Consider the following 14,366-nt stretch of genomic DNA (forward strand, 5'->3'; position numbering starts at 1 on the left):
AGATGAGATCTGGAGGTTTGGGGAACTAGTTTGAGAATAACAACACTTGGGACGTCTCTTTGGATGTAAGCTGTAGTTTGAATTGACTGCATTAGAAATTGAACATTTTGCTTTCCCATAAACATAGTTGCATACTTTGAAAAAAAAAATCCAATCTCATATCAAACTTCTACAAGCTTTTGCCATATGTGATATGTGTGCTTGCATACATATCAGTGACCACAAAACTTGCTTACTTTCCAAGGTACATATGAGTTTCAGATGCTTCGGAGCCGTAATCAAGACTGGGAAGCAGTCGTGGCTGTTGTGGTGTAACTGAGATGATAAGTACACCTATGAAGTGGGGGTGTTGGGGACCCAGTTGCTAGTAGTTATGAGATCCTTGAAAACTGGACTGTGCTTTATTCAGCTTTTATTCCTTCCACTGCACACTAAAAGTGCTGCATAATCTGAATGATATGTTTTGTACTAAATAAGCAAGGTATTGTCCTGAACCTTTGTTAGCTCTTATCTAAAATGATTCAAGTCCCTGGGAAAATATGACTTTGATAGTATTGAAGGAAGGGCATTGGGAGAGCCAGGTACTTCATAAGGCTGTGCACCTGTGAATATGCAATAAGTCTTGGTTGACTGGTTGATTAATATACACGATACTTCATATGGTTCTCCAAAAGATCAAGCAATGAACTAAGTAATCTTCCAAGGTCTCTTCCAGCCTAATAATTCTGCTTTTGTCTTTTCTATTCACAGATGAAAGATGATACTGAAAGCTATAATATTGCCTAATTCTACATGTGAACTTTAATAAATGATGCATGACATATTATGCTACCTACCTTAGGCACATGTGTAGATAGTCCTTTCATTAGGAACGGTGGCCAAGATGCCAGTTTGACACCATGGGTCAGATGCTTCACCTCAGGGGATTAATAGAAACTTTGAAAAGTAAGTGCAGCCTCATTCCAAATTGCTTCAGGCCAGGTCTGACTGCTACTGCTCAGAAATCACTATTTATGAGCAATGCCTCCTTGGGCCCTATTTTCTTATATTAAACCTAATGAGTGACAACAGGATCATCCAGGGAGTGAAAGGTCCCCGGGGTTTGGTGGTTAAGATATGAAAAGACACACACTCCTTTCCTGTCTCTAATCTCACTCTTTTTATGAAGATGAAGTCTCTAATGGCTCATAGTGAAATATCAATAAATGATAGGAAGTTATTTTTAAAACAATAGTAAATGACCCATAATCCCATCATTCAGAGGTTTACCTCCTCTGTTTATATTGTTGCACATTTCCTTGTAATTATTTTTATAGATTAATAGGAAAAAAGTGTGTGCATGTGAGTCTATATGTGTGTGCATAATTTCATGGTTAACGCCTTGTGTATGACATTTTATACCTTGACCATACCATAAACATGTTTTATTACATATAAGCTGGCCAAGATTTTGGGAGTTATGAGTATATTTATTATATTTCTATTATATAATTATATGTTCTATTATAGAATATATAATATATTACCATATATTATAATATATAATCTATATTATGCATAATATCATATATTATATATTCTATTATATATTATTATGTATGATATATTATATATATTCTATCACATATATTATTATACTTCTATTCTTTGCTTCACAATTAGTCTCCTGTAGTACATATGCTTTCCTTCCAACACTACATTGTTGTTCATTTGTCAACTCATGTTTAAAATCTTCATTACTCCAGAGAATCAGGTGAGTCCTCTCTTTCTTCTCTGCACAATCCAAGGTACAGACTCCACCCTTCACTTAAATTTTCTGATCACTCCCACAATCACAGAACATGATTTTTTAAAATCTTGATTTCCTGAAAAATAATCAATTCTTTTTTAAAATCATTAATTATTTTCATGGCTGACCCTCAAGGTCAGGGTGTCTCCAGAGTTTCCTCCAGCTGATCTTTCTTCTCGGTGATCCTGCTCACTTGGGGGTCTACACCCTGCCTCTTGTCTTATTCCCTCACCACCATGATCTCCAAGTGCCTGTATCCCCAAATCTTTATCCTGAATTCCAATCATCCTAGTATTTCTTAAGTTCTTGCTCTAGGTTTTACGTTGTCTTATGCATTAGGGATCTTAAGGTAATTGAGACACTGTGCATTAGACATTTGGTACCTAAAACTCAATAGATCCAAATCAGATTTCATTGTCTACTAGCTCCATGCCTCCTCAACCTCCTGTATTTCCCATAAAGGCCAAACTCACTAAAGGCCTCTGCATCCCAAGTAGCCACCAGTTTCTCTCATGTTCGTCCCTTCCTACTCAACCTTCTCTTTCTCTTTGAACTTTCAGTATATGTCCGGGCATGGTGGGTTCATGCCTGTAATCTCAGCACTTTGGGAGGCTGAAGTGGGAGGATTACTTGAGCCCAGGAGTTTGAGACCAACATGGCGAGACTTTGTCTCTACGAAAAATTTAAAAAATTAGCTGAGCATGGTGGCGTGCACTTGTAATTCCAGATACTCAGGAAGCAGGAGTGGGAGGATTGCTTGAGCCCAGGAGGTCGAGGCTGCAGTGAACGGAGATAACACCACTGCACTCCATCCTCGGCAACAGAACAAGACCCTGTCTCAAAAAACAAACGCAAAAACCTTTCAGTATGTAATCCTCACTTGCCAGGGTTATTGCAATAGAATTCTGGATGTTTTATTTCCTTCCTGCTTTGCTCTCACTAAAATTTACTTCAAATTGTTAACAGAGTGAGGCCTGCCATAAAGACGGCAACTTCTCCACTTTAAAAATTAAACAAAAATGACAATGGGAACATCATTCTATTGCCCAATAAATGATATACAACTTTCTACTGAGCTAAGTAGAAAACACAGCTACTTGCAAGTGAATGAGTTTTCTATCTGTATCTTAGAGTAGGTAGTTTTGGTAAATATTTATATCTTTCAGATTTGAAGTAACACTGCTGTATATGAAAATGTGATATTAAATTCTCTTTAATCAGTTTAACCACATCATGGGAAATATTGTTCAAAGAGGTAGTTTGGCAGAGTGGGTAAGTTTCAGACTCTGAGTTGAAATGGTACATTTGAATCTCAGGTCTGCCACTGATATGATTTGGCTGTGTCCTCACCCAAATCTCATCTTGAACTCTAGTTCCCATAATCCCCATGTGTCAGGGGAGGGACCCGGTGGGAAGTAATTGAATCATGGGGCAGCTACCTCCATGCTGTTCTCGTGATAGTGAATGAGTTCTCAGGAGACCTGATGGTTTTATAAGGGGCTTTTCCCCACCTTCACTCTGCACTTCTCCTTGCTGCTGCCATGTGAAGAAGGACATGTTCTGCCACAATTGTAATTGTCCTGAGGCCTCCCCAGCCATGCAGAACTGTGAATCATTAAACCTCTTTCCCTCATAAATTACCCAGTCATGGTATGTCTTTATTAGCAGCATGAGAATGAATAATATAGCCACTATCTTGCTGTATAACTCTAGAAAAATCATTTTACTTCTCTTTTCCTGAGTTTTGTCATTGATAAGATGCTGCTGCTGAAAATAACATCTTCACCTACATGGTAGGGTTTTTCTGTGAATTAAACAATACATAAAAATAACTTTCTCTGAACCCGGCACATCATAGATGTTTAATACACTTTAACTAGTTTTATTATCTAGTGATGATTTATGGAATTTGCAAGTATGTGTCCAAGAGCACTGAAACTGTAGAGATCCCACAAGAAAAACTAACATCTTCTTTACAAACACATCTAAAGACATTTAGAATTTTTATTTTGAATATTTAAATATATGTGCAATTGATCTCTGAGAAATGCTGTAATAACTGAAATCTTATCAGTACTACAATTAACAAGATGTGAGATATATTGCTATGGACACCAGGATCTAAAGGACTGGGTTCAAATTCTTGATTTGTCCTTTGCTATATTGGCCATGTTACTCAGACTCTTCAGGCCTCAATTTTCTCATCTATAAAAGTGTGATAATATCTACATCAAAAACTCCATGACCTGATCTGTGTCTTTGAATGCAAAGTTCATAGTTCAGAGTTGACACTTGATAAATGGTAGTTACGATTATTATTTTAAATAAAATATAGTTGCTTAATTCATATCAGATATTATAAAAAATGATCCGATGCTATGCAAATAAATAACTTAGCTATGATTTGGAATATCTGAGATGATGCCCACTAACCTATTTTTACTCAACTCAGAAAAAAAGCATGAGAAGAAAAGGATCACTTAACGTATTGTTGTGTGCCTACACTCAATTTGACACCACCTTCAAGCTCCATTAAGTTTGCTCTTCTTAAGGTACATTCTTCAAGTAGTGTAATTTCTGAGAGTGAGATTTAGTGCAAAAGGGCTCACTAAATTGTCTGAGATCATGCAGCTAAGGAGTAGTAAGACTGGGATGTGAATCTATCCCATAGAAACCAGAGTGCAGGCTTTTAAACCTGATCCAATGGTGGCTTTTTCCAGAGGCTGCCTCCTCATCATGATCTTCACAGTAACATGTGATGTGCAAATCTCATGTTATTATCCCCATTTGAAGAATGGCTTTAAGAAACCGGAAAGATTAAATCATAAATCAGTTATTATAGAATCAAAGTGGGTGAATGCTACAAAACAGATCTCGGCATCTGTCTGAGATCTAGGGGAAATTTTTTAACAATATAAAGAATTTCATTTAGTTGAGTTCTGAATTTGTCCTATAAGAGTTGAAAAGGGACAGAGGTCACATTTTTCAATGTTTGTATTTGCAGACTATATTCTTTTTCCCAATTTAACTGGGTTTGCCTCTTCCAAAGGAAAATATTCTGGATTATATGTGATACTTATAATAAACACCCTTTAAGATAATTTATTACAAAGTAACAATAGATAGCCACTTCTAACACAACAAAATATACATCACTGAGGCTTCTTTCCCAAAATATTGAATCCATAAGGAAGATTTCTACAGATCTATTTATTTCTACAAAATTAAGCGTGAAATAACTTTAGACTCTGTGATAATTCTGGTACTAAATAAAGTTAATGCTAGAAAATGCACTGAGGTATTTGGTAGTTGATGATTTGGTAGTAAATAATGGCATATAATTTAATCTTATAGTCCTTTAATATTTGAAAGCTTTACGATTCTTCAGTGAAAAGACCCTATTTATTATCTTTATACAAAATTCAAATACTGCAATTTGTATCTTGAGCAACAGGTCAATCTTGACTGAAAACTCACAGCTTCTGAGTTAGAATTTACCTGAAGCCTGGCACCAGGTCTTCCTTGGCTTCTACTGAGAAACCTCCTCCAGTCATTACTTTCTGCTTACCTGTTTGTCTACAGTCCAAACCTCACCTCTGCATACTGGAGAAGGGTGAAAGGAAAGCGTTGAAGCCTATTAAATTCCTAGCAATCTTTCATTCTTTCCACCTTTCTTAATGCCATTGTGCATTGACTCCCCATCTACCAAACCCCTCTCTAGGCATCATATTTAAGAATAGCTTTATAACTTCTAGCTACGCAGGATATGAACTGAAACAATTCACAACTGCTAGCCAATTTCTCAAAGTCAATTTTGAACAATGCAGAAAAAGCAGTTTTTTGATTTTTCAAAAATCAGTCCAGATTTCAAAATATTATCTGGATAATGCAGAATTGTAAAAATAAATAATTACACACTTTATGAGCAGATGCCCCTGGGTGGTTGAAAAAAGAATAGGGGATCACAAGCCCCCAATAAACACAGCTCTCTGGGTGTGCAAATGGAAGACAAATGGTGGCGAAGCTCCCCTCTAGCTCCCAGAGGCATGCGACACAGCTGTGCCACTAGGTGCCTGTGCTTCATTATCCGGCTGCCTGTCCCTGAATTTGTGACTGGGTTCCAGCCCTCTCAATATGCTTCTTTCAATTTAGATCATTCATGCTGGAGGCCAAGGCTATTTTCATTGATTCTACCAGCTACTTTGACAGACACGTTCAAAAGTGGTATGTGGAGCCTTCGAGAGGAAAAGCCCTAAGTACACGCCCAGCATTACCGTTCTGGCACAAATGAAGTTCATGAAAGCTGGCCTGCAATGAGCCGTCATTATCTCATGCAAACGTAGCACAAAGTCCTACTTTCCCATAGCTTTTACAGCCATTAGAGTCAAAGCTAACGAATGCCATTGCTATCTTATTTCCAGAACAATAACGGCACTTAGATAAAATACACTCAGGGTTCTTTCCCAGAAAAAGGCAGTGTCAGTAATGCAGCCTCATATTAATCAAAAGCAATTCTGGACAGAAAACATTCTTTTATGAATATAGAAATTTTCTCTATTATCCTCAAGACATAGTATGCTGGTGGCATTCTGCAGAGTTACAGGGCAAATCTTGAAAGTAATTTACTGGCCATAAAAGAAATTCTTAATTAGAAAATAGGTTCATTTAGATAACTTTACTCTGAAATAAATGAAGATGGGATGGCAAATAAGTGGATTTTACATTTATGTGCTTCAGATTCGTTCCTTTCCTGGAATTGTGACCAACAAAAATGACTACAGTTCTGTGTATTTCCAATGGTACTTGAAATATTAAGTACTTTTAATAATAAGTACTTTTAAAATAGTAAGTACTTTTAATGTTTAATTTACAAATGTCTTGGCATTGTAAGAATTAATACAGGCATATTTATATTAAATATTAAATGAAAAAAGAGAAACATACTCCAAAAACTTTTTAAATGGATGGATATTAGTACTGATTTTTTTTTTTTGCAATAAATGTTTCTGGATGTTTTATTATTCTACGTTGCTATTTTAAAGATAAATTTCAATTACTAAGGAAACACCAGGAACATAGCTACCTTCCATCAAATGAAACATCATCTTTTTGTTTCCTTTATTCTGTATAATTTTTTAAGGAACCAAGATGGAAATTATTAGTTCTACATTTAGTTCTCAAAATATGAAAAGGACTCTCATGCTTATACTTCACTTATGAAACTTTTACTACTTACTGCTGCATTAAATTTGTTACTTAATTGTATCAACTAATTTACAATTAGTAACTCAATTCATCCTTATAGCAACTCTAAAATGACTACTACTGTGATTATCATGATCTCACCCACTTTGCAGATGAGAAAACAAGGTGCAAAAAGGCTCACTAAATTGTCTGAGATCATGCAGCTAAGGAGTAGTAAGACTGGGATGTGAATCTATCCCATAGAAACCAGAGTGCAGGCTTTTAAACCTGATCCAATGGTGGCTTTTTCCAGAGGCTGCTTCCTCATCATGATCTTCACAGTAACATGCGATGTGCAAATCTCATGTCATTATCCCCATTTTAAGAATGGCTTTAAGAAACTGGAAAGATTAAGTCATAAATCAATTACTATAGAATCAAAGTACTGAGTTGTTCTAAATTAATTTGTTTTCCTACAACATGATACTATATTTAATGCTTGTGACTTTGAGAAACCATAAATATACCATGGCTATGATATAAATATTTCAACTATCAGAAAAACATTCTTAAATTAATGTTTCTATCGATCTTTACTATACTCCTTGGGGAGTAGTATGTTTTTAGAGGAATTCAATCCCCAAATAAGGAAACGTAATCCTGAAATGTATATTAAGAACAAGACATTAACATATTGGCACACGATGATCTTATTTATTTGTATTACAGGCAAATAAAAGTGTGGATCATGAGGAGGCTGCTCAAGAGTTAGGCTTTTAGGGTGGCCAGGTACTTCATCAAGACTTACCATAGGAAAATGTCAGTATTAATTATTTGATATCAATTGTTAAATGCAGCAGAGAAGAAGATTCCTTTTACCCAATCACTTGTCAAGATGAATGATGCTCTCATTGGAATAAAAACAATTTTGATTATAACATTTTTGATAACATGATGTACAGATAACACAAAAAAATTATAGACTTAAGTGGGAAAACCTGCCATATAATAGAAATGAGAAAACCTGACAAATAGTATAACCCTATTATGTGTGTGTGTTTGCATACATATATAATATGTGCAGTATCTGAGTCCATTTGAGCTGCTATAACAAAAACACCAAAAACTAGTGACCTAAACAATTTATTCACCATTGTTCTTAATGCTGAGAAGTCTAAGATTAAGGCACTGGTAGATAAGGTGTCTGGTGAGGGTCTGCTTCCTGGAAGACAGATGGACTCACCTGGTGGAAAAAGAGCAGAGCGAGACAGCTCTCGGGGGTCTCTCTTTCAAGGGTACTAATCACATCCATGGGTACCCCACCATCATGACCTAATCACCTCTCAAAAGCCCCATGTCTTAATTCTATCACTTTGAGTGTTAGAATTTTTCAACATATAAATTTTGAGAGTATAAACATTCAGTCTATAACAGTGCAGAAAATTAAATCTGAAGTACTAAATATTTAATAGGAGTTATTTCTACCGGTCAAGTTGATATCATATTTTGGTAATTTCTATAATATTTGACCATTTTTATGATAAGAATAGATTGTTTTCCTAACTACAAAAACTACTGTAGCTATATAATAAGGAATTATACATACATATCGTTTACCAATAAAAAACTATAAGGTGAAAAAATAACCCTCATCATATCACAGAGGAATCAATACAAGAATGCATGACAGGAATAAATTATATCAAGGTTAATGAAAATTCAACCAACTATTTTTTTCTTTTGTCATCATTTCCAAGTGTATTTCTCCAGAGTATTGCATGATTTGGTAATTGTGGAAAACTTTTGTTGCTGTTGATAGGTAAATAATATTTAACAGCTTAAAGAAGAAAATCACAGTTGTAAGGAAATAGAGAACATTACATACAAAGTTAATAAGATTGATTGGGTTGAAAAGTAAAATTGAGACAACTGTATAAAGACTTAGAATTTCACATTTGTTTGCATAATACTTTTTATCACATCTAACCATACAATATTTAGAGATCACAAAAATGAGACTTAAAGATGAAGTATTCTAATGAGAGGTAAAATGGTATGAACATGTAGCATTTTATTAAGAATCATAGAAAGCTTGTCTTGATTATTTTTCTATTCAGTTCATAACACAAAGTTTTCTTCAGATGTTAAAATTACACAACTGTAAGTCAATTGTTTCTCCTGCCTTATGGTGTATGCAGGCCCAGAAGAAAAAATATGGAGCTTATCACCACATCAGGAGGCCTTGAAAGAATCAGAGCCCCAGTAACTGTTACGGAGAAAGTAGAATAGGGGTTAGGCCCTACAGAAGTGTGCGGATAACTTGGAAATTTGGGAATGGAACATGGATAGGATTAAAGCAAGAGTCTTTCTGCAGCCACCACACAAGCCAATCATGCACCAAACTGGGACCAAGAAGGAAAACTGGAGGGTCACCTCTGGGAAGCTGAGCCTCTGTGCCATCAGTGCTCAGTGGGTCTGGAGCCGAGCATCTGGTTTGTGGAGTTGGCACCACTGTTGTTCAACAGGTTCTGTGGACATGAAGGTGAGCTGGGCATGAATCAGAGGAAGGCGAGGACAAACTGGAGCCCCGCAGGCACTTATGTGTTCACCTGACATTATATCTGACCATAACAACCTTTACGGAGTAATGATAATTGCTTCCCTACCACCTTGCAATTTCATGGACTACTTCCTTTAGCCAACTCTTACCTGTAGTCATGCAGAGGAGATGAGTCTGAGAAATGTATTTTCCAGCTGAACTAATTTCACACTTTATAAACCCCCAGAATCTAGGTGCACAGTTACGTTGATACTTGCTCATGAATCGCACTTCCAGTATTCTGCATCTTCTTTAGCCCCCTCCCATGTTGATCCTGGCTTGTTTATGTGGTTTTACTGAGCCAATGGGACATTAGCAAACATGATCCAAGCAGAGACTTGATAAGCATTCTCTCCATGGAACATGGAACCCAGGGACCCAGCTGCCATGCAAGAACCCAGGTCATCCTCCTTGAGGCTCAGAAATGGTGGATGTGGAGAGTCCTCGAGTCCACAGGGAGAGAGAAGTTCATCCAATGCAGAATCCCAGTATAGCTCAGCTACAAGAAAACCCATTAGATAAAGGAACCTCATGAGTGAGTCCTGCAAAGACCAGCAGAAGACCTGTCCAGCCAGCCCACAGAATCAGAAGCACCTGAATTCTGTAGTTGGGTATGAAGCAATAAACAACTGAATCAGCCACAAAACTTACATGAACTCTTTCATTGCTGATGAAAAAATAAAATAAATATTAATTTTATTACTGTCTCACTAACAAGAACCTTTTTAAAAAGGCATAGAATTTGAGTTACTAGAAAAGAGTTTTCAGTTGAGCCTTAGCTTTGTCATTCAAATTACTGAACGGACACTTCAAAAATTTTTCAATACTTAATATTTGCCAAGTACTCTATTAAGACCCAGTGTCCTCATCATATCAGTGATGAACATTTATTGAATATATACTATGTTCTAGCCTCTGCATTAAGTCTTTTACTCCATGAATTCTCATAACTTTGTACTTCAAAGACTATGAGTATGCCTTAGTAAAAACAGAAGCACAGAAATGGAAGTAACTCACCCCGCTGTATCAACAGAGCTGGGATTGGGATCGTGGCAGAGGCTACAATCTTCCTCAGGACCCTAGAGCTTCTCTGAGGAATGTCATGTGCCTGGGGGTTTGGGAGGAAACATCTTAGCTCTGGGTTACTGCAGAAGCACAGGTAAAAAAGTTCAGTTACTTGCCAGATTCAAAGTTAACCTGGGCATGAAAAGGGGGAAAGGAGGTTTATTTTGATTCCACCAATACCTCTGGAAATGGATTAAATGGTTTTAGGAAGTTAGCACAGAGAAGCCACAACAAGACTTCCTTTATCTCTCCTCTGATGATGACAGGCCTGAAGATATAAAGCATAGTTTGCCTCTAGCTAAATAAAAACTGGTGTCATGTGAAAGGATAGAAGTTTATAATTTTTCTTCTGATGAACTTTGCCACCCTTTTCATCTCCATTCTAGGGGCTAGTCTATCTTAGATTCTAACATGACAAAAAATAATAGAAATTAAGGACTATCTTGCTTTTGATCTCCAGGACGCTAAACTGTTACTGGAGGGACTTCAATATGTGAGAGAAATGTCACTGTGAAGAGAGCTAGAGACTTGAGTTTCCCATAAAGGCTGGAGAGAAGATCATTTGCGCTAGACAGAGTAAACAGGGAGACAGAGATGAAGAAAACATGTAAATTCAGTGTCTCAAATTGATGGTCCCATTCCCTGACACCAGACAGAGGTTTGAGTGAGGGAGCTGGGGAGAGGGGTAGGGTGAGAAGAGGATTAAAAGGCTAAAGAATGGAAATGAGTTTTCAGGAAATCTATGTAAATGTGCCTCCTCAGACCCTAAGAGGGTATCATATCCACGTGATTATAAACCTGGTGAATGGCTACATAGCCTTAGATAGGACACAAAATTATCCGTTACCTACAGGCAAACCGGAGGTAAGACGAGCTCGTCAGTGTCCAGCTCGGATTTCTGTTTAAAGATCCCACCACACAATGAATCCTTCAGCAAATACGATCTTAGGCGGAAGATTCAAGATGGCAGACCGGCACCAGAATTCAAACCTTGCATTGACATGCATTGGTGGAATGAGATCTCAAAACTCAAATACAGCTCATTTAAGTAGAAATGAAGAAATCAAAACTCGAATAGAGCTCATTTAAGTAGAAATGAAGAAAGGTTATTTTTATTTTCTTGAATGCTTTAGTTAGACATTGTTTCTGATCTGCTGCATCCAGGGTACAGCTATGTATTCTACTCCATGACTACTCTCCTAGGCAGTGTTAAGCTTCACAGATAGAGCAGGTTCAGTTTATAAGAGCAGAGGGAAGGATTGGTTTCCTCATGAGGCATTTAGAGGTGAGAGAAAAAAGAGGAGTTGCAAATATAACAGAGAAGGAGCAGTCAGAGAGCGCAAGAAAATACAGTGTCAAGAAGGCCCAGGGAAGTCAGAAGCTTCAAAAGATTAGAACTTAAAGAAGGGAACCTGTCTAGTAATGTTGCAGAGAGGACAAATGTTTAAAGTATTGCAGAAAACATTAAAAAGGTGTAAGATATGGAAAGAAGTAGCCCGTCTGGCTATTCAGATATCTGAAGTATGCTAGATTTGAAAGATTTTGCAAGCGTTAGAGAAAGGGATATGTGCTAAGGGAATGAGCACAGTGAGTATAAAAACGGAAGTTAAAGGATTTGACTATAAAATATTTGGGAAAATATGGTAATCATTGGAAAGGGAGAGGATCAAAGGGTTTTTAAATGGGAACTACAGAAAGGAAGCACACATGAGGAAGTTGACACAGAAGGTATTAGAAAGAGGTCACAACAGTATGGGAATAAGGTACTTCAGGAAACAAAAATAAATTGGATTAAAGATGAGCAGAGAATTCTCATATTCAGAATGCTTGCAGACATATGCAAATTGGAGTCAAAATAGATGACATAAAAAGCATAAATGGTGGGAAATTGGTAAATCAAACACCAGCTGTTCTTAAATTCATAATAAACAGATAGAAGCAAGGTTACAGATCAAATTGGGTGGTGAGAAACTGTGAATGTAAGGAAAAAGAATGTGTTTAGGGAATAACTTTTGTGAGAAACAAGAAAGAATGTGGGTGGGCTTAATGCTTTGCCCATTGTAATAACTAAATTAATATTTACTTTAAAAATTTTTTAAATCACAAATAAAAATGACAGCCAAACACGGTTGATTATTTTTTTTCTTTTTTGGTCAGTAGAAACCTGTGACAATATCTCCTTGTTTGTGAGAAACTCTTCAGTACCTAGCTCAGCATAGCTTGATTACAAGTTGCAAGTTCTTTATCTACAAAATAGACATAATACAGCCTACATTTCCCAGGGTTGTTATAGAAGTTAATTAATGTTTATAATACCCTCTAGGATACAAAGTGAAAACTCTGCTACTCACATATGAACACAGAATAATCTGAAAGGCCTACTTAAGTCCATTTGCCCATAGTGAATAATCAGTCTAACAAATGGAGAAATTAAAATCTACTTTTATATACTTTTACTTGATAAAGTTGTATTTCTTAACCATAACAAGTAAAAAATAGAAAGATAATATAACAAAATACTAAGAAGACAGGTTTCCGGAACCAATGAAACTGAAAGATTGACTCACTTATGGCAAGTGAAGGATAATTGTGGAATGCCCCATAAAGACAAAAACAGGTATGGACTCTAAAGGAACTAAATACTCCTAAATAGTTAAGGAAGCAAATTATGTTTATGAAGAAAAATGATTGTCACTTTAGGAAACAACTTCTCATTATTGTAAAATGCATTGTGTATCTAAGGGGATTAATAAATAAAAAGTCAAAAATTACATACTTTGTAATGATGTAATGACTTCTCCAGCTCAAGATTGTGTGTTGGTGAGTTCACCAAGAGTGAACTCCTTTAATCCTGCTTCCAGAGAGAAGTATATAAGCTTTCACAGCTTTGACCATCAAATTCTTATAAATAAAACCATTACATATTAATTGATTGTGATTCATTTTGTCAGTTTCATAAAATTGTTGTCAAATCTCACTTGACTCATCCTTTGTGAATGGGAGAAACTGCTTAATATGCCTGTAGTATTTCAACACTATATCAGAAGCTGTGGTATATATATTTTAAATGGTTCTTTTGCTTGTCTATAAAAAGCTTAAAATACGGATGAAGATAATGTTCCCAGGGTGCAACAGAATATTCCTAGGAACATTCCTTGCAAAACAACAGAGAAGTAGAACTGACTTCCACCTCCGTTACCGTGGGACTGCAAAGAAAGAGAACAATCATCAGAGCACAATTAACACAGAATCATGGGCTTGAATAGATTCCATTTTGCATTTTTCATAGCTATTTAAAGTGCTTAAGTGTTGCTTTCCTACTTTTAAGACCTTTGTGGAATTGAAGTCAGAAATCTGAGTAGAAGAGCAGCTTCTGCCTTTTTCTAACCTTTCAGCCTGGACAATCCTTTTCTCTTAGCCTCAGTCTTCTCTGTGAAGCTGAGTTACTATTTAAATCTTAATGAGGTGGTAAGAGAAAATTAAATGGAATAACCTGTGAACAAACATATTTCATCACGATGGCTCAATACTTGTTTATTTGAGACAATTTTGAGAGAATTGGGACTTGGGGTCAGTCATAATTCAAAACATTTTGAAAACTACATGGGTTTAAAAGAGCACATATGTTCTGAAAGTAATATAGAAGTAGGTATATATTAATTGCTCAACAGGTTTTTACTAATTTATGAAACATACTGACATTCAAAAGTCAAATAACTTGGAAGTGAT

The 14,366-nt window shown here is 36.3% G+C and overlaps 1 long non-coding RNA gene across 1 annotated transcript; it reads right to left on the bottom strand.

Moving 5' to 3' along the window:
* Nucleotides 1-9,013: 9,013 nt before the first annotated feature.
* LOC129136788 (uncharacterized) lies at nt 9,014-13,843 on the bottom strand. Its single transcript, XR_008538706.2, has 4 exons — nt 13,414-13,843; nt 10,590-10,680; nt 9,407-9,501; nt 9,014-9,239 (listed from the first exon to the last, which is right to left on the bottom strand). It is a non-coding gene; the product is annotated as an uncharacterized LOC129136788 (long non-coding RNA).
* Between the last annotated feature and the right edge of the window lie 523 nt (nt 13,844-14,366).

The sequence above is a fragment of the Pan troglodytes genome, chromosome 14 (assembly GCF_028858775.2).
Source record: "Pan troglodytes isolate AG18354 chromosome 14, NHGRI_mPanTro3-v2.0_pri, whole genome shotgun sequence".
Taxonomy (NCBI): Eukaryota; Metazoa; Chordata; class Mammalia; order Primates; family Hominidae; genus Pan; species Pan troglodytes.